General features: G+C 36.9%; 1 non-coding gene across 1 annotated transcript; it reads left to right on the forward strand.

Moving 5' to 3' along the window:
• The first annotated feature begins 19,337 nt into the window (after positions 1–19,337).
• LOC112793880 (small nucleolar RNA R71) lies at positions 19,338–19,445 on the forward strand. Its single transcript, XR_003198569.1, has one exon. It is a non-coding gene; the product is annotated as a small nucleolar RNA R71 (small nucleolar RNA).
• The last annotated feature ends 2,057 nt before the right edge of the window (positions 19,446–21,502 follow it).

Here is a 21,502-nt window from a genome sequence, read left to right on the forward strand (position 1 = left end):
TTTTGCGAAAATATAGGGACCAACAGAGTAATTAAACCTAAAATATTTCTCAATTTTCTCTCATTCAATTTTCTGATTCTTCTCCTATTTTCGCTTCTAATTTTTATGATAATGGATAATCAAAATATCAAAAAATACGTACTAATAATATTAGGATTTGAGGAGAAAAATTGTTTGAATGTGATGATTAAATTCTTTTGTCTTAGTAAACTTGAAATCTACAACTATTTTTGATGTTTGAACATTTAACATAAACTACTGTAATAAATATTAGTTTTTAATTTGCTAGTTTGCATTTAACAATTTCAATCATATTTGCAACAAGAATATTATAGTTACAGTAAATAGATTTCGTTTAATCTCTATTAGTTGAAATCTCTTCTGATTTTGGACCTTAATAAAGTTTAAAATATGCTTTACAAATATAAATAAGAGGATTTAAGAAAAAAAAATTATTGCTCGAAAGATCCTTTATCAAACTGGTTCAAATCTTGAATACATGAAAACATATAAATAGAATGCAAACAAATAAAAAAAATGGAAATTTTTTTTTAAAACATTAATTGTATAAAATAAAATATAATTCACAAGACAATATTTGTATGACATTGTTGTTGAAATAATAAATGAAAATGATATTTCTTTATCATAAAAATGAGTTTTTTTAAAATAAGATATTTATATAGTGCATAGAATTAGAGAAAAATTGTAAAGCTACAAAGTTAAAAATATCTATTTAAGAAGTCATTGAAAAATAACTAAAGAAGTACATCCATCAAACCTAACAAATAAATACTCAATAACTAAAGTATTATAATTTATCTAGATTATTAATATTATCTTTACGTCTCATGATTTGTGTGCATATTCTAAAATTCATTGGCCGACACTATAATTTGTGACTTCTTCTAGTTGATTTAACTTTAGAGATTTATTTTAGTTGCTCACCTTATTATTACCCTTTGGTTTAAACTCAAAAGTTATATCTATCCACTTCATTACCCAAATTTGTCTGTCTTGAGCTGTCTTATCTCAACAAATTGTCCCTCAATGTATAATCTTATGCTTTGCAATTCATCCATCAAATCTCCCATTGTCGGTGAAGGAGGCAGTGGTGGTGGAATTCCTGGGATTGTGCTTGCACCTCAGGGTCTTGTACTTGTCCTTGTACTTGAGGTTCTTGGGCATTCAGATCTCTTCTCATCTGTCTTAGAGTGTTGTCATCAATCTTGACTACATTACTCAAGACGATACTTTTCTCTTCATTCAAGTCAATTTCAAGCTATTTGAAAATCTTGGTCCATTGGCAAGCATATCCTAACCAATACTTGATTTTTCTCTCTTTATCTCAAACATATGATAAACTATAAAATAAAGCCAATTTATCTCATTTCCGGTCATCATAGCCCAAAACACTAGAATATCTTCGTTTTAAACAAGATTCCATGATTATGTTTTCTTGGAATTAACACGTATGGAAACAAATACATCAATATACGCTGCTTATTATCCAAACCACTACAACTTATATTACCTCTAGCATCCATGTGTAGATCCTCATATTGCAGACTCTGCAAACTAATCAATCTTTCATATTCACCCATTCCTCATCTGTCGCAATACCTCCAATAAATTTTGCCCCGTGATAAACTAAATTTCATTGTTCAGCTAATTATTCCAAAGTAACTCTATAATGCCGTGACCCTAAATCAAACTTAAGTAGCGACATTATTACTTCTTCATTCTCTTCATCACTTTCAGGAACAACATAATTTAAAGTACTATAAACAGCCCTAACCAAGTAAGGATAATATTCATCCTTAGTTTGTACAAAATCAGTATTGTGTTTGTAAAGCATTCCAGAACAAATTATAATGTCTACCATAAATGAAATTGGCTGTTATGTACCTGGGAAGAACAATCGCCCTTGACTTGAACTTTTCCACATGGTTGTTCAATGCCTTCAGAGACAACATCCACCTTGCCATGTAATAGGATGAAGCAACTAGTCTGGCGGATGTAGAACTTTCACCTTCAACTCTAGCTCCCTTTGCGTTTTTAGTTCTGGCCATTTTGGGGATATTGGTTCGGTGGGTTTTGTAGGAATTTGGATAAGGATTAATAATATGTATGTAGTTTAGAGTGGGTGTTAATGAGATTGGAGAAGATGAAGAGAGAAGTTTTCTAAATTTAGAGAAAGAAGAGAGGTTATGCAGAAATGGAGTTATATTTTAAAAAGGAGGGATACCAATCGATTGAATGCAGAAAAAACCGACACATTTCAATCGATTGTATTATCAGACCAATCGATTGAATTCGAAAACACCATTAATCACGTAAAAACTTCAATCGATTATATTATCATACTAATCAACTAAATTTTGATATATTATTCTAATAGCATAAGTCAATCGATTGGGTAACACAACCAATCGATTGATTTGTGAGACCTCATATTGTTTTGAAAACTTCAATCGATTGAATAAGAAAAAGCACACATGTCTTGCAAAATTCAATCGATTGTGTATTAATTCCAATCGGTTGAATTATGGGAAACCTGACATTCAATCGATTGTTTTGTGAATCCAATCAATTGATTTTCTAAGAAACACGATTTCACAACCGTATACGGATGTAACCGATCAAAGATAAAATTTTAATCAATTAGGATCACCAAAAAGATTATTACGATTAATGGAAAATATAATTCGTTATTCTTTTTGTTTTTGATTATTAATGAACATGATAGATGAATGATAAAATAATAATTTATAAAATAAAAAATAGATTTTATAAATAAATAATATATAAAAGATAAATTTGTAATTAAAATTACATATGGACTATTTAGCAGTTATTAAATAGCTTAAAAAATATATTTTGTAATGGGACCATTTAATAGTCTAAATATTCTAGGATCATCGGATCTGGTGCCCTCTTCATTTTGTGTTTGGTAAATAAAAAAAATCATGTGCTTGTATTTGCAGCTTTTAAAAGATCAGAGTACTTTTGAAAGCACCTAAAATAGAACTTTTTAAAGTTGGCTTATGTTTTTCAAAATTTAAAAATCTAATATAATCTCATATGTTAACTAATTTTTAAATTTAATACTTATATTTATGTCTATTATAGTAGTTTTAAATTTTAAAAGTTATTTTATCAAACACAATTGTTGTTGCTTGTGTTTATTAAAAACTATTTTTAATTTGATTTACCAAATATAAATATTACAACTTTTTAAAAGACATTTTTTAAAAATTAACTTTTATAAATTACTTTTAAAAAGTAAAACTTTACCAAACTAAGCCTTAGTCTCATATAAGTTTTAATTAATTTTTAAATTTTGTGAATATAATTTATATTAGTCTCAGAGATAATTTTCGATACACAGATATTAACAAAATACTGATGTAGATAATCGAATATTATATTGGACTCTGTAAATCAACAATATTTTTTTAGCACTCAAATAGTAAAAAATACCATCATAAATGGTGTTTATTGAAACTTTTTCTCCTAAAATAAATGATTTGATGTCGTTTTACAAGTTTTAGCGTGACATCTAGTTATTTATGTCAACGGTCCAATAATATTTGTATAGTAAAAATTATTCCAAAAATTAATCGTGAGTTATATTTATAAAATTTAAAAACTAAAAAAAATAAAAATTTAAAGAACTAAATTAAAATTTACGTGCAAGTTTCAAAATTAAATTGAATATTAACTCTCCAAATGGTCTTTGGATTATATGAAAGAAGCTAAAAGCTTAAATAACAAAAGAGTAAAAAATATTTCAGAAACAATAAAATTATTGTACATATTAAATAATTGACCACTACTATTAAAAAATATTTAAGACTCAATGAAAAAAATACAAAAATTAATGTTTTAAACTGGTAATTGATATACATAATTTCATTTGGCACTGAATTATTTATTAAATATTTATTATAAAAATAATAAAATTATTGGGATATTTTAGCTTTATTTTGAAATAAACAATTAAGTTTCTATTTTTAAATAAATAGTTGTCACTTTAGTATTAATCATTACTAAAAGTAATAAATATTTCATGATTGAAAATTATAGTTAATACGGCATTGTAAATGATATTTCTATGACTGGTTAAAAGGTTAAAATAATAAAAAAATTAAATAAATTTAGATAGTTAATTTTTTTATTAATGATATAAACGTTAGGTATAAAAGTGAAAAGTGAATACATAAAATAAATATAAAATCTATTGGTCAATGAATAAGCACAAAATATTTAAAAGGGAGTTGAATTGAGTATTAACAATTTTAATAAGTTTCTGAATTATTAAAGCAAGGCAAATGAAATAAATGTAATATGGCACGATTAAACGAGAGACAAAAATAAAGAAATTACAATGAGCGAATTTTATTCTAATTCAATCACTTTATTTGTGTTTGCATTTAATCCTCACCATAATTGTACGAAAAATTATTTACAATTTATCGAGTTATACATCATGTATAGTTTTGGATTAGATGTTATTAAGGTGATCCTTAAAGTACCCCAATTGAGCTTTTGATCGAAACAGTTGTCGGAGACTTCCAACGAAGATGCTGTGAAATTGAATGTAGACAGATCCTACATGGTACCATCAACAATGCTGCTTGCAGTGGGATTATTAAAAACCACTTCGGAGGCTTTATCAAAAGCTTGTTTTACAATCTTGGAAGTTATTCTATCATATATGTGGAACTTTGGGGAATGAGTCATGGTCTTCCGGTTGTTATTGCTCTGAATTTTTCTTGTATAATTATTCAATCTGATTCCACAGCAACTTTAAAATTTATTACCAAAGACTGTCCAGTTGAAGACTCATATTCCTCTCTCATTGAAGACACCAAGCTCCAACCGAATTGTAATCCTCGTGTTCTGGATCTATGTTCCACGTGAAGCAAACTTTGTGATTGACCACTTAGCGAAAAAAGGACATTATCGATATCTTTCCATTAGTTTGCATATATTTGATTTTGTCCGTGGTGATATTGCTCATTTGCTTGTAACTGATGTAGCCTCGATTCCTCTGTTTAGAGGCTTTGTTCAGTTTCCTTTTTTATTTTCTTGACTCCCTTCTCCCACCAAAAAAAAAAAAAAAAAACTAAAGAAACTAAATATAGTTATTACAATATATTAATGCATGTTTGAAATTATTAATTATTTCATTGAATCAGACATGTAGTATAAATCAAGTGTATATATATAGCCTAGACTAAGATAGTTAAAGATGACTCTCCAATAAATTTTTATTCATGGCAGTTTTGGAAAGTAAAACCAGTAATGTGACTGCAATAAGAATGGTGAATTTTTAATGAAGACTGGGTAAATATTTTATATATGTAATAAAAATTAATTAAAAAGCTAATCAAAGATGTTGCAATGTTCAGGCCCTAAAGCATATCTGAATCGGCAGACCCCCCAGCTTTGACCTGACTTGGCAGAAACTGCAAGACACGCCTTTCCTTTCCTTACCTTCTCTATGGCAGCCACTATGCTACAAAGAAAAAAACCACTCTTCGAGCGCCTTCGCTTCCAGCGTCTTCTCCTATTGCTGTCAGACATTGGTATCCGCTGTTGCCAAGTAGTTGTGAGACGAGGTTTTTCGAAGAGGACTTGACAACGCTGCTGAGATTCTCTTCTGGATGCTAACTGGTGCGGAATTTATAACCACAAACTAACCGGTAAGTGCATCGGGTCGTACCAAGTAGTACCTCAGGTGAATGAGAATCGATCCCACGAGAATTGATGGATCAAGCAACAATGATTGAGTGATTAGTTTAGTCAGACAAACAAAAATGGTGTTTGAAGGTTCAAAAATATTAACAGTAATTCAGAGAATCAGAAAAGCAAGCAGTAAACAAGTTGTGAATAATATATGGAGAAAACAGTTAAGACTTTAGAGTTATCTATTTTCTGGATTGACTTTTCTTACTAACTATTTTAATCATGCAAGATTTAATTCATGGCAAACTATATGTGACTAAACCCTAATTCCTTAGACCTTTTTAGTTTCTTCTAAAGTTCATCAACCGCCAATTCCTTGGTACTTAATTCTAATTAGAGGGTGAAGTTCAATTCTAGTTTATATGCCACAGAAATCCTAATTACTCAAATATAAGAGGATTATATGTCACGTATCCCTTTAAGTCTAGATAATTAGAAATTTAGGAGAATATGTTTTCAAGCTGTTATTTAAGTAAAGAGCTTTTTCAAGTTATACAAGAACTCAATTAGAACATGAGTCATACTTCTGTTCCACCCAAATTCATAAAATAAGGAATGAAAATAATTCTTGAAATATAAATGAGTACATGAATTAAAATAGAAAAATAATAGTATCAATCCATATAATAGATAGGGCTCCTAACCTTAACAGTGGAGGTTTAGTTGCTCATGGTTCAGAGAGAAAATAAGGATTCAGGTAAACTGTAAAATACGGAATGAGGTAGAAGAGAAGAGAGCTCGAAGGGCTGATTCTTTTTCCTTTTTATTTCTAATCCTAATTAATGTAAAAAATATATTTTCTAAAATTAAAATAATATCTTTTCCAATTTGAAAATAATATACAAATTTAATCAAAATTAATTGATTATTCGTGCAACCACGCTGACGTATATGGGGACTACGCTGATATTGAAGATCCACGCTGAACTTGAAAAAAGCCAAGTTCAGCATGGAGGAGGAAGTGTGATATTTAGCGCTCCCTTTTGAGTCCACGCTGAACTTGGCTTTTTCCAAGTTCAACGTGGAGTGTTGCGCATGGTTTCCTGGGAGCTTTCAGGTTCCACGCTGAACTTAGCAGGGGCCATGTTCAACATGGAGAAGGCAGAGGTTGCTTGAGAAGAAGTGTACACTATTATATATCATTGGAAAGCCCTGAAAGTTAGCTTTCCAATGCCGCTAAAAGCACATCAATTGGATTTCAGTAGCTCAAGTTATTTCTTTTTGAGTGCAGGGAGGTCAGGATTGACAGCATCATTCGCTTTTCTCTTTTTCTACTACAAAACTCCGTCAAATCCATTTGAATGCTACCTGAAATAAATAGAATTTTGCACAACTCAAAGTAGCATCTATAGTGGCCAAAAGATATTTAAATTTTGATCAAACTTAGTAATTCAAGTGCAAATTCATAAGGAAAAGATAGATAAGATGCTCACGCATCACAACACCAAACTTGAATTGTTGCTTGTCCTCAAGCAACTGAAATAAGTGCATGATTAAGATATGAATTTGCATGAGAAGTGAGAGTTTAGTCATTCTCAAGTCTATTCTTAAAATGGGGTTTATTCATTGTAACTCTGAACAGTTTTGGCATCTCACTCTCCTTTGAATAAGAGGAATGTCAGTGTCATTCGGAATTAGAATCCGGATCATATTATGAATTCTCTGATCTTTATACTCTATTTTAATCCTTGAACACAGCAAAATTTACTTTAATTATATTTTCTTTGGTGCTTTGCACCTTGAGCCTAGCCGTAACTTTAAATGTTTTGTCTCAAGCTTTACTTGACACAGAAACACCACAAACACTTGACCGGGGAACTCTTTTTAAGTTCTGATTGCTTTTTTAGTTTCTCCCAGACAGTGGTGCTCAAAGCCTTTGACATACTCTACTGAATGTATTTGGTCACGACTCTAAATATTCTGTCTCAAAGGTTACTTGAAACAAGAATACCACAAGCATATAACTAGGAAAATAACTCTTTGAGCTTTTGATTATTTTAAACCCCCTAGTCATTGATGCTCAGACCCTTGGACCTTGCTTTTATGTTTATTTTACTGTCTCTTCTGGTTCAAGGATTAAATTTTTGTTTCTTTCAGAGAAGTCATAATAATTCTCTAAATTCCTATTCCTCATACATCAACATCTCTTGATTCAACTTCAAATATGCTCTGTTCATGTCATTCATTCAGAGTTACAAATAACACTACCAAAATTAAGTAAATATGACTAATCATAGATATCAACTCACTCTTTTCATGCATTACATCATTTTTTTCTTTTCTTTTGATTTTCAAGTTCAGTGAGCAATACATGAGATACTTTTTTTTGGCATATAACTCAAATAACAAGATGAACAGTAAATAAAACTATACCCTAGGAATTAAAATAGTAGTTGATCATGTAATAACAAAATAAACAGAAAATAGGAGCCTAATAATATAAATAGCAAAATAAGATAGAAAATGAAAAAGGAACTGAGCCACCTCAATTTCCCTGATAGGGATCCCTCTCATCAGGCTGAGCTCCATAAGGTCCTCTCAGACGACTGTAATCCTGCCTTAGCTGCTGAATCTTTTGCCGCTAAGAGCGCTGATCAGCTCTCATTTCATACAGGGTCGTACAAAGATGATCCCATCGGCTGTCCTGTATGGCCCTCATCTCATTAACAGACGCCATGTACTCCTGCCAGTGACTGTCATTAGCGACCCTCATTTGCTCCATGGAGGCTGCAAGCTGCTGCAAATAATCTTGCGGCAGCTGATCTTGTCCCTAAGGCAACTCTTCTTCATCTCCTTCCTCAGCCTGTTCTCTGGGGTGCCTTCAATGTTCCCTTGTCTGTTCCAGCTGTTTCTTTGTGATGGGCTTCTCGGTTGGGACAGGGAAGTCATTATCTGTGTTCACTCTAGCAGCATCACAGAGGCGGAAGATGAGATGTGGGAAGCCCAATCTGACATTATCCTTGGTGTTGGTGACATGTGGTAAACTTGATCAGCAATAACGTCTGCCACCTCTACTGGCTCTCCCAATAGAATACAGTGGATCATGATTGCTCGGTCCGAAGTACATTCGGACCGGTTGCTCGTGGGCATGATGGACCAGCGAATGAAATGGTGCCATCCTCTAGCCAAAGGCTTCAAGTCACCTACTTTGATATGGCCGAGTTCCCCTCACGCCCCCATTATCCACTGTGCACCTGGAATGCAAATGTCGGCGATTACTTGTTCCAACTGCTGATCTCTGTGCATCCTCTCACTGTAAGAACTAAGTGATTGTTCGGTCTCTGGCATCTGGAGGGCCTGTCTGATGATCTCTGGGCTGAAGTCAATGGTTTTTTCCCTTACAAAATTTTTGTGGTTCCTTTCATTTATGCCAGACACATTCTTGTAGGTAATCCACATGTTCCCATAGAATTCTTGCACCATCAATTGTCCCGCCTGTGGGTGTGGTTTGCACAGACTTCCCATCCTCTTCTCTGAATCTCATGTGTAATTTCTGAAAGTTCATCCGGTTGGAGCTTAAACTGCACTTCTGGTAAAATCGGCCTCTTGCCAGTGATATAAAAAAAAATGTTCTTTATGTAACTTAGATTTGAAGCGCCTTGAGTCATGAGAACCGGTTGCTGGTTCCTTTCCCTTTCTCTTTTTGGACTGTTGGATGGTCTTAGGTGCCATAAAGATAAATCAAATAAACAGCGGAGCGGCAACACCAAACTTAAAACTATTGCTCGTACTCCAGCAAAATAAAGAAATACAAAGGGGAGAAGAAAGAGATGCAGAAATTTAAATCGCAGAAAATAAAATACAATGCTAAAAATATAGATATAGATATATATAGATATTTATTTTTATTTTTTTTGAAGCTGAAAGAAATAAAAGAAAAAGTAAAATAGAGCGAGGGGGAAAGGACAGAAGGGAGTACGGTTGCAGCTGGGAGGTAAAGGGGAGATATGGCTTGGATGTGGTTGGAGGATGATGATGGAGGGGCTCTTTCTGGTTGCGGTGTTGTGGGAGAGAAAGGTTGGGAGGGTGGTATTTGATGTGCTGTGTGTGTTGAAGGTTGAGGAAGAGGTGTTTAAATAGAAGGGGTTGGTTGGAATGGTGATTTAATGATGGGGTAGGTGGTCATGGGAATTAGGGGGTAGGGGGAGTCACGGGTTGTGTTTGGTCAAGGGCTGGGTATGGAATGGAATATATTGGGAAGATGAGGGTTGAATGGGGGTATTTATGGGAAGGGAGAATGCTGCGGTCAAGGGAGCAAGGGTTTGGGAAGGTAGCAGGGGTTGGGTTTGGAATGGAATATCTTGGGAAGGGGATAAAGGGTATAGTGAATCAATCAGAGGGATATGGTGAGGAATTGATGGGATTTGGAGTGGATTTCATGATGCCCACACTGAACTTGGTGGAAAAGCAAGTTCAGTGCCACGGTTCCCGAATGCCTCTCCACTCTCAACGCTGAACCTGGTGCAGCCTAAGTTCAGCGTGGGCCTTGCTTTTTTTTCTTTTTTTTTTGAATATTATTTTTTTTCTCTTTTTGAATTTTTTTGTTGATTTTTTTTATTACTCCCACGCAGAACTTGGAGAAAGCCAAGTTCAACGTGGGAATGGCAGTGGCAACTCTCACTTGGTACGTGTGTTCCACGCTGAACTTGGAATTTTCCAAGTTCAACGTGGGTCTTGGCTCCTGGCACGCTAATTGACGTCGTTCTCCACACTGAATTGGGAATTTTCCAAGTTTAGCGTGGACTTGGCAGTAAGAACTCCCTCTTTGCACGCTTCTAACCACGCTGAACTTGGAAAATCCCAAGTTCAGCGTGGAACTGGCAGATGATGACAAGTCATCATATACCCATTTTTCAAGCTAATTTCACTTGTTTTATTAGTCTTTATGCACTTTCTTGCATCCTAAGTAAGTGATTTGGAGTGAAAATGCATAACTTCTTTAAATCAAACAACCACCATGAAATTAATGATAACTCATGAGATTTAAGCTAATTTTAATTGAATTTTAATTGATTTATAAGCCTTGTGAATTTAGTGATACTTGGAGTGGTTGTTTTGGTTTATTGTAGGTGAAGAAAAGAATAAAAGAGAAAAGCGTGGCCTAAGAAAGCGTGACCCAAGGAGAAGAAAACGTGGTCAAAGGAAGGAGAAGTGTGCCGCGTGTAAAGAAGGGAGCAAGCATTGCCCTTCACAAGGGCACACTGCCCTCTAGGAGGGCAACATAAGGGAACAAAGCATGAAAGGCAACTCTGCCCTGCCCACTACAAGGGCAGAGCACAAATCTGTGCCTTGGAATCAAGAAGAACAAAACCTTGCCCTGCCCTCCATAAGGGCAGTATCGGGCTCACCAAGGGAAGAAAATCAAAGGAAAATGCCTACAATGCTTGCCACAAGAGTTGAACACGGGACCATGAGGAAGCAAGGAATTAAGCCTCACTTTGGTACCAAGAAAGCCAAGGAAAATGGGTAGCGTGTGTAGCATCCAAGTTTCGAACTCGGGACGTCAAAGTGGAAACACTGCCCTGCCCTCCGCGAGGGCAGGGCATCATTTTGTTGTGGCACAATTCTGGCGCACCAAGGCACCATTCTGGCGCACTACAGCATCATCTGGCAGCACCAGCAGCGCACCACAGCACCAATCTGGCGCACCAAATTTTTCTGCCCTGCCCTCCGCGAGGGCAGGGCAGCATCCTGCGCACCAAGCCTGCACCACGCCCGCACCACGCACGCACCAAGCACCAAATCCTGCCCTGCCCTCCACAAGGGCAGGGCAGCCTCCTGGAAGCTATTGTTTTTGGGCCAAAAATTGAATTAAAAATCCAATTTAATTCATTTCTTCACCAAATCAAAAGCCCATCCAAATCCCAAAATCCAAGAATAGAAAGTGTATAAATAGGAGCTAGTTTGATGTAATTAGGACCTTTTGACTTGACTTTTGAATTTTGCACTTTCTTTGAGCTTTGAATTTTTGCAACCTTTCTTTGAGAGACTGGACCGAGATTTCAGAGAATTGGGGAGGAGAATTGATCTCTCTTCTTCCTTGTTCTTGCTTGGGCATTTTTAATTCTCTTGTTTGAGTCTTGGGTGTTAAGAATTGAGGAAATTCTGTCTCAATCTCCACTCAAGAGCTCTTTAATTTCTTTTCTGCATAATTGAATTCATTTACATTCTCTTTACTACTTCTTCTTCAATTTCTTATCAATTGCTTTGAGAACTTGGATCTAGGAAGGCAATTGAGATCTAGGCTCTGCTATTTAGTCTCTAGAGTCCTGAGATCCCAATTTCCTTTTGGTTCTTCTATGAACCTTTGCTGCACTTGATTTCTTAACTATTTGAGTCCTAATTGCTTCTAATTCAATTTCTGCTCTATTAACTGTGGCGATTCAATTTCTCTTTGTTTAGATTCTGCAATCCCAGTCCTTAAATCCCTTTTACATTCAAGCAATTTACATTTCTTGCCATTTAAGTTACTGCAATTTACATTTCTTGCACTTTAAGTTTCAGTCATTTAATTTCTTGTCCTTTAAGATTCAGTCTATTTTACTTTCCTGTCCTTTAATTTACTGCAATTCTCCCCTCTCCCTTTACATTCCAAGCAATTTAGCTTCTGTTAAATACAACCCACTCAACTAAAACTTAATTCGCTTGACTAAATCAACCACTAAACTAAAATTGCTCAATCCTTCAATCCCTGTGGGATCGACCTCACTCATGTGAGTTATTATTACTTGATGCGACCCGGTACACTTGCCGGTGAGTTTTGTGTTGGATCGTTTTCCACACATCAAGTTTTTGGCGCCGTTGCCGGGGATTGAAATAGATTGACAATGATTAAGTGAAGTGGAGGTCTAGATCAAGCACTTTTTCTTTTCTGTTTCTTTAATTTTGACTAACACACTAACTGTTTGAAAAATTGCCTCTATCAACACACTAACTGTTTGAGAGTTCATCTCAACTAACTACACTCAATTCTCAAGAGTGCTGTTGTTTGTCCTTCCTGATTGTCTGCATGCCACAGGAAAATAGGGAAGCCAGAAGAAAAGCTATCATTGGAAAAGAAGTCTCTGCAGATGAAGAATAGCATGACATGAAGCCACCACTCATTACACTAATCAAGAACAATTGTTCCTACGACGGAAATCCATTGGAGGATCCTCAACAGCACATATCCACTTTTCTGAAGACTTGTAGTGTTATCAAAACTGATGGTCTAGATTTTGACACTTATAAGATCTTGTTATTCCCTTTCTCACTAAGCGGTTGGTGCACGAAATTGTGATCACTACTTTTCACAAATCAATTAATCCCCGGTAATGAATCCAAAAACTTGGTATTCAGTACCATGGCATAAACACAACTTCGCACAACTAACCAGCAAGTGTACTGGGTCGTCCAAGTAATAAACCTTACGCGAGTAAGGGTCGATCCCACAGAGATTGTTGGTATGAAGCAAGCTATGGTCACCTTGTAAATCTTAGTCAGGCAAACTCAAATGGATATGGAGTGATATACGAATAAAACATAAAGATAAAGATAGAGATACTTATGTAATTCATTGGTAGGAACTTCAGATAAGCGTATGAAGATGCCTTCCCTTCCGTCTCTCTGCTTTCCTACTGTCTTCATCCAATCCTTCTTACTCCTTTCCATGGCAAGCTTAAGCAAGGGTTTTACCGTTGTCAGTGGCTACCTCCCATCCTCTCAGTGGAAATGTTCAACGCACCCTGTCACGGCACGGCTATCCATCTGTCGGTTCTCGATCAGGCCGGAATAGAATCCAGTGATTCTTTTGCGTCTGTCACTAACGCCCCGCCCTCAGGAGTTTGAAGCACGTCACAGTCATTCAATCAGTGAATCCTACTCAGAATACCACAGACAAGGTTAGACCTTCCGGATTCTCTTGAATGCCGCCATCAGTTCTAGCCTATACCACGAAGACTCTGATCTCACGGAATGGCTGGCTCGTTTGTCAGGCGAGCACTCGGTTGTCAGGCGATCAACCATGCATCATGTATCAGGAATCCAAGAGATATTCACCCAATCGAAGGTAGAACGGAGGTGGTTGTCAGTCACACGTTCATAGGTGAGAATGATGATGAGTGTCACGGATCATCACATTCATCAAGTTGAAGAACAAGTGATATCTTAGAACAAGAACAAGCAGAATTGAATAGAAGAACAATAGTAATTGCATTAATACTCGAGGTACAGCAGAGCTCCAAACCTTAATCTATGGTGTGTAGAAACTCCACCGTTGAAAATACATAAGAACAAGGTCTAGGCATGGCCGTGAGGCCAGCCTCCCAATAATCTAAGAACTAGATGTCCAAAGATGATCTAGAGATCTAAAAGTGATCAAAAGATGAAAATACAATAGTAAAAGGTCCTATATATAGAGAACTAGTAGCCTAGGGTGTACAGAGATGAGTAAATGACATAAAAATCCACTTCCGGGCCCACTTGGTGTGTGCTTGGGCTGAGCATTGAAGCATTTTCGTGTAGAGACTCTTCTTGGAGTTAAACGCCAGCTTTTATGCCAGTTTGGGCGTTTAACTCCCATTTTGGTGCCAGTTCCGGCGTTTAACGCTGGAAATCTTGAGGGTGACTTTGAACGCCGGTTTGGGCCATCAAATCTTGGGCAAAGTATGGACTATCATATATTGCTGGAAAGCCCAGGATGTCTACTTTCCAACGCCGTTGAAAGCGCGCCAATTGGGCTTCTGTAGCTCCAGAAAATCCACTTCGAGTGTAGGGAGGTCAGAATCCAACAGCATCTGCAGTCCTTTTTAGTCTCTGAATCAGATTTTTGCTCAGGTCCCTCAATTTCAGCCAGAAAATACCTGAAATCACAGAAAAACACACAAACTCATAGTAAAGTCCAGAAAAGTGAATTTTAACTAAAAACTAATAAAAAATATACTAAAAACTAACTAGATCATACTAAAAACATACTAAAAATAATGCCAAAAAGCGTATAAATTATCCGCTCATCACAATACCAAACTTAAATTGTTGCTTGTCCTCAAGCAACTGAAAATCAAACAAGATAAAAAAAAGAAGAGAATATGCAATGAATTCCAAAAACATCTATGAAGATCAGTATTAATTAGATGAGCGGGGCTTTTAGCTTTTTGCCTCTGAACAGTTTTGGCATCTCACTCTATCCTTTGAAATTCAGAATGATTGGCTTCTTTATGAACTCAGAATCCAGATAGTGTTATTGATTCTCCTAGTTAAGTATGATGATTCTTGAACATAGCTACTTATTGAGTCTTGGCCGTGGTCCAAAGTACTCTGTCTTCCAGTATTACCACCGGATACATACATGCCACAGACACATAATTGGGTGAACCTTTTCAGATTGTGACTCAGCTTTGCTAGAGTCCCCAATTAGAGGTGTCCAGGGTTCTTAAGCACACTCTTTTTGCCTTGGATCACAACTTTATTTCTTTCTTTTCTCTATTTTTTTCGAATATTTTTTTTCTCGAAATTTCCTTTTTTTTTTCATTGCTTTTTCTTGCTTCAAGAATAATTTTTATGATTTTTCAGATCCTTAGTAACATGTCTCCTTTTTCATCATTCTTTCAAGAGCCAACATTCATGAACCACAAATTCAAAAGACATATGCATTGTTTAAGCATACATTCAGAAGACAAAAATATTGCCACCACATCAAAATAATTAAACTGTTATAAAATTCAAAATTCATGCAATTCTTTTTCTTTTTCAATTAAGAACATTTTTTTATTCAAGAAAGGTGATGGATTCATAGGACATTCATAACTTTAAGGCATAGACACTAAGACACTAATGATCACAAGACACAAACATAGATAAACATAAGCATAATTTTCGAAAAATAGAAAAATAAAGAACTAGGAAATTAAAGAACGGGTCCACCTTAGTGATGGCGGCTCTTTCTTCCTCTTGAAGATCCTATGGAGTGCTTGAGCTCCTCAATGTCTCTTCCTTGTCTTTGTTGCTCCTCTCTCATGATTCTTTGATCTTCTCTAATTTCATAGAGGATGATGGAGTGTTCTTGGTGCTCCACCCTTAGTTGTCCCATGTTGGAACTCAATTCTCCTAGGGAGGTGTTTAGTTGCTCCCAATAGTTTTGTGGAGGAAAGTGCATCCCTTGAGGAATCTCAGGGATCTCATGATGAGTGGGATCTCTTGTATGCTCCATCCTCTTCTTAGTGATGGGCTTGTCCTCATCAATAGGGATGTCTCCCTCTATGTCAACTCCAACTGAATAACAGAGGTGACAAATGAGATGAGGAAAGGCTAACCTTGCCAAGGTAGAGGACTTGTCCGCCACCTTATAGAGTTCTTGAGCTATAACCTCATGAACTTCTATTTCTTCTCCAATCATGATGCTATGGATCATGATAGCCCGGTCTATAGTAACTTCGGACCGGTTGCTAGTGGGAATGATTGAGCGTTGGATGAGCTCCAACCATCCTCTAGCCACGGGTTTGAGGTCATGCCTTCTCAATTGAACCGGCTTCCCTCTTGAATCTCTCTTCCATTGGGCGCCCTCTTCACATATGACTGTGAGGACTTGGTCCAACCTTTGATCAAAGTTGACCCTTCTAGTGTAAGGATGTTCATCTCCTTGCATCATAGGCAAGTTGAATGCCAACCTTACATTTTCCGGACTAAAATCTAAGTATTTCCCCCGAACCATAGTAAGATAATTCTTTGGATCCAGGTTCACACTTTGATCATGGTTCTTGGTGATCCATGCATTGGCATAGAACTCTTGATCCATTAAGATTCCGACTTGTTGAATGGGGTTGGTAAGAACTTCCCAACCTCTTCTTTGGATCTCATGTCGGATCTCCGGATATTCACTCTTTTTGAGTGAAAAAGGGACCTCGGGGATCACCTTCTTCAAGGCCACAACTTCATAGAAGTGGTCTTGATGCACCCTTGAGATGAATCTCTCCATCTCCCATGACTCGAAGGTGGAAGCTTTTGCCTTCCCTTTCCTCTTTCTAGAGGTTTCTCCAGCCTTGGATGCCATAAATGGTTATGGAAAAACAAAAAGCAATGCTTTTACCACACCAAACTTAAAAGGTTTGCTCGTCCTCGAGCAAAAGAGGAAAGAAGAGAGTAGAAGAAGAAGAAATGAAGGGAAAAGGGAATGGCTTGTGTTCGGCCAAAAGGGGGAGAAGTGGTGTTTAGGTTGTGTGAAAATGAAGGAGTGAAGATGGGTTTATATAGGAGTGGGGAGGGGTAAGGTTCGGTCAAGTGAGGGTGGGTTTGGGTGGGAAAGTGGTTTGAATTTGAATGGTGAGGTAGGTGGGGTTTTATGAAGGATGGATGTGAGTGGTGAAGAGAAAGATGGGCTTTGATAGGTGAAGGGCTTTTGGGGAAGAGGTGTTGAGGTGATTGGTGAAGAATAGAGAGAGTGGTGGGGTAGGTGGGGATCCTGTGGGGTCCACAGATCCTGAGGTGTCAAGGAAAAGTCATCCCTGCACCAAATGGCAAGCAAAATTGCGTTTTTAGCCAATTCTGGCGTTAAACGCCGGGCTGGTGCCCATTTCTGGCGTTTAACGCCAGCTTCTTGCCCTTTTCTGGCGTTTAACGCCAGTCTGGTGCCCCTTTCTGGCGTTAAACGCTCAGAATGGTGCCAGACTGGGCGTTAAACGCCCAACAGCTAACCTTACTGGCGTTTAAACGCCAGCAGGTTCTTTCTCCAGGGTGTGCTGTTTTTCTTTCTGTTTTTCATTCTGTTTTTGCTTTTTCCATTGATTTTGTGACTTCTCATGATCATCAAACTACAAAAGACATAAAATAACAAGGAAAATAGATAAAAATATAACATTGGGTTGCCTCCCAACAAGCGCTTCTTTAATGTCAGTAGCTTGACAGTGGGCTCTCATGGAGCCTCAGAAATGCTCAGAGCAATGTTGGAACCTCCCAACACCAAACTTAGAGTTTGAATGTGGGGGTTCAACACCAAACTTAGAGTTTGGTTGTGGCCTCCCAACACCAAACTTAGAGTTTGACTGTGGGGGCTCTGTTTGACTCTGTTTTGAGAGAAGCTCTTCATGCTTCCTCTCCATGGTGACAGAGGGGTATCCTTGGGCCTTAAACACCAAGGATTCTTCATTCACTTGAATGATCAACTCTCCTCTATCAACATCAATCACAGCCTTTGCTGTGGCTAGGAAGGGTCTGCCAAGGATGATGGATTCATCCGTGCACTTCCCAGTCTCTAGGACTATGAAATCAGTAGGGATGTAATGGTCTTCAAATTTTACCAGAACATCCTCTACAAGTCCATAAGCTTGTTTTCTTGAGTTGTCTGCCATCTCTAGTGAGATTTTTGCAGCTTGCACCTCAAAGATCCCTAGCTTCTCCATTACAGAGAGAGGCATGAGGTTTATACTTGACCCTAAGTCACACAAGGCCTTCTTGAAGGTCATGGTGCCTATGGTACAAGGTATTGAAAACTTCCCAGGATCTTGTCTCTTTTGAGGCAGTTTCTGCCTAGACAAGTCATCCAGTTCTTTGGTGAGCAAAGGAGGTTCATCCTCCCAAGTCTCATTTCCAAACAACTTGTCATTTAGCTTCATGATTGCTCCAAGGTATTTAGCAACTTGCTCTTCAGTGACATACTCATCCTCTTCAGAGGAAGAATACTCATCAGAGCTCATGAATGGTAGAAGTAAGTCCAATGGAATCTCTATAGTCTCATTTTGAGCCTCAGATTCCCATGGTTCCTCATTGGGGAACTCATTGGAGGCCAGTGGACGTCCATTGAGGCCTTCCTCAGTGGCGTTCACTGCCTCTCTTTCCTCTCCAAATTCGGCCATGTTGATGGCCTTGCACTCTCCTTTTGGATTTTCTTCTGTATTGCTTGGAAGAGTGCTAGGAGGGAGTTCAGTAATTCTCTTGCTCAGCTGACCCACTTGTGCCTCCAAATTTCTAATGGAGGACCTTGTTTCAGTCATGAAACTTTGAGTGGTTTTGATTAGATTAGAGACCATGGTTGCTAAGTCAGAGTTATTCTGCTTAGAACTCTCTGTCTGTTGCTGAGAAGATGATGGAAAAGGCTTGCTATTGCTAAACCTGTTTCTTCCACCATTATTATTGTTGAAACCTTGTTGAGGTCTCTGTTGATCCTTCCATGAAAGATTTGGGTGATTTCTCCATGAAGGATTATAGGTGTTTCCATAGGGTTCTCCCATGTAATTCACCTCTTTCATTGAAGGGTTCTCAGGATCATAAGCTTCTTCCTCAGATGAAGCTTCCTTAGTACTGCTTGGTGCATTTTGCATTCCAGACAGACTTTGAGAAATCATATTGACTTGTTGAGTCAATATTTTGTTCTGAGCCAATATGGCATTCAGAGTGTCAATCTTAAGAACTCCTTTCTTCTAACTAGTCCCATTGTTCACAGGATTCCTTTCAGAAGTGTACATGAATTGGTTATTTGCAACCATTTCAATCAGCTCTTGAGCTTCTGTAGGCGTCTTCTTCAGATGAAGAGAGCCTCCAGCAGAGCTATCCAAAGACATCTTGGATAGTTCAGAGAGACCATCATAGAAAATACCTATGATGCTCCATTCAGAAAGCATATCAGAAGGACACTTTCTGATTAATTGTTTGTATCTTTCCCAAGCTTCATAGAGGGATTCTCCTTCCTTCTGTCTGAAGGTTTGGACTTCCACTCTAAGCTTACTCAATTTTTGAGGTGGAAAGAACTTTGTCAAGAAGGCATTGACCAGCTTTTCCAAAGAGTCCAGGCTTTCTTTAGGTTGTGAGTCCAACCATGTCCTAGCTCTGTCTCTTACAGCAAAAGGGAATAGCATGAGTCTATAGACCTCAGGGTCAACCCCATTAGTCTTGACAGTGTCACAGATTTGCAAGAATTCAGCTAAAAACTGATGAGGATCTTCCAATGGAAGTCCATGGAACTTGCAATTCTGTTGCATTAGAGAAACTAATTGAGGCTTAAGCTCAAAGTTGTTTGCTCCAATGGCAGGGATAGAGATGCTTCTCCCATAGAAGTCGGGAGTAGGTGCAGTAAAGTCACCTAGCACCTTCCTTGCATTGTTGGCATTATTGTTGTTTTCGGCTGCCATGAGTTCTTCTTCTTTGAAGATTTATGTTAGGTCCTCTACAGAGAATTGTGCCTTAGCTTCTCTTAGCTTTCGCTTCAAGGTCCTTTCAGATTCAGGATCAGCCTCAACAAGAATGCTTTCGTCTTTGCTCCTGCTCATAAGAAAGAGAAGAGAACAAGAAAATGTGGAATCCTCTATGTCACAGTATAGAGATTCCTTGAGGTGTCAGAGGAGAAGAAAATTAGAAGACAGAAGTAGAAAATTCGAACTTATCAAAGAAGATGGAGTTCGAATTTTGCATTAAGGAATAGTGTTAGTCCATAAATAGAAGGATGTGAGAAGAAGGGAAGTGATTTTTGAAAATTAAGTAAAAGATTTTGAAAACATTTTGAAAAACCTTAATTGATTTTTGAAAACTAAGAGTGAGAAAGAGGTAAAGTGACTTTTGAAAAAGATATTGAAATTAGAAATCAAAAAGATTTGATTGAAAGCTATTTTGAAAAAGATGTGGTTAAGAAGATATGATTATTTTTAAAAAGATGTGATTGAGAAGATATGATTTGAAAAACATTTTAAAAAAAAGATTTGATTTTGAAAATTAATGACTTGGCTATCAAGAAAAGATATGATTCAAACATTAAACCTTTCTCAACAGAAAAGGCAATATACTTGAAATGTTGAATCAAATCATTAATTGATAGCAAGTATCCTTAAAAATGGAAAGAAATCAATTTTGAAAACATATGATTGAAAAGATATGATTTGAAAAAGATTTGATTTTGAAAAATTTTGAAAACTTGAAAAAAAATTGCATTGAAAACAAAATCTTCCTTCTTGTGCCATCCTGGCATTAAACGCCCAAAATACTACCCTTTTGGGCGTTAAACGCCCAACCAGGTACCCTGGCTGGCGTTTAAACGCCAGTCTGTCCTTCTTCACTGGGCGTTTTGAACGCCCAGCTTTTCTGTGCAATTCCTCTGCAGTATGTTCTGAATCTTCAATTCTCTGTATTATTGACTTGAAAAGACACAAATTAAAAATATTTTTGGATTTTTAATAATCAAAATGCAACTAAAATCAAATAACAATGCATGCAAGACACCAAACTTAGCAGTTTGTATACTACTGACACTAATGAGAATGCATATGAGACACATAAACACTCAAGTTAAGAGAATTCAAAGATCAGAGTAAGAAATCATCAAGAATTACTTGAAGATCCTTAAGACACATGAATGCATGCACTTGACACCAAACTTAAAATGAGACACTAGACTCAAACATGCAATATTTTTTTGTTTTTATAATTTTGTAAAATTTTTTGGATTTTCAAAAATTAAGTGGAAAAAGGTATCAAAATTCTTAATGAGAATTCCAGGAATCATGCAATGTTTAGTCTAAGACTCCGGTCCAGGAATTAGACATGGCTTCACAGCCAGCCAAGCTTTTAAAGAAAGCTTCGGTCCAAAAAACTAGACATGGCCAATGGCCAGCCAAGCCTTAGCAGATCACTGCTCCAAAAGCAAGATTGATAGAAATCAACAAGCTCTTGTGATGATAAGTTGAAACCTCGGTCCAATGAAATTAGACATGGCTTCACAGCCAGCCAGACTTCAACAAATCATCATGAAACTCTAGAATTCATCTTCAAGAATTCCGAAAAAAATACCTAA

The sequence above is a fragment of the Arachis hypogaea genome, chromosome 3, assembly GCF_003086295.3.
Source record: "Arachis hypogaea cultivar Tifrunner chromosome 3, arahy.Tifrunner.gnm2.J5K5, whole genome shotgun sequence".
In the NCBI taxonomy this organism is placed as follows: domain Eukaryota; kingdom Viridiplantae; phylum Streptophyta; class Magnoliopsida; order Fabales; family Fabaceae; genus Arachis; species Arachis hypogaea.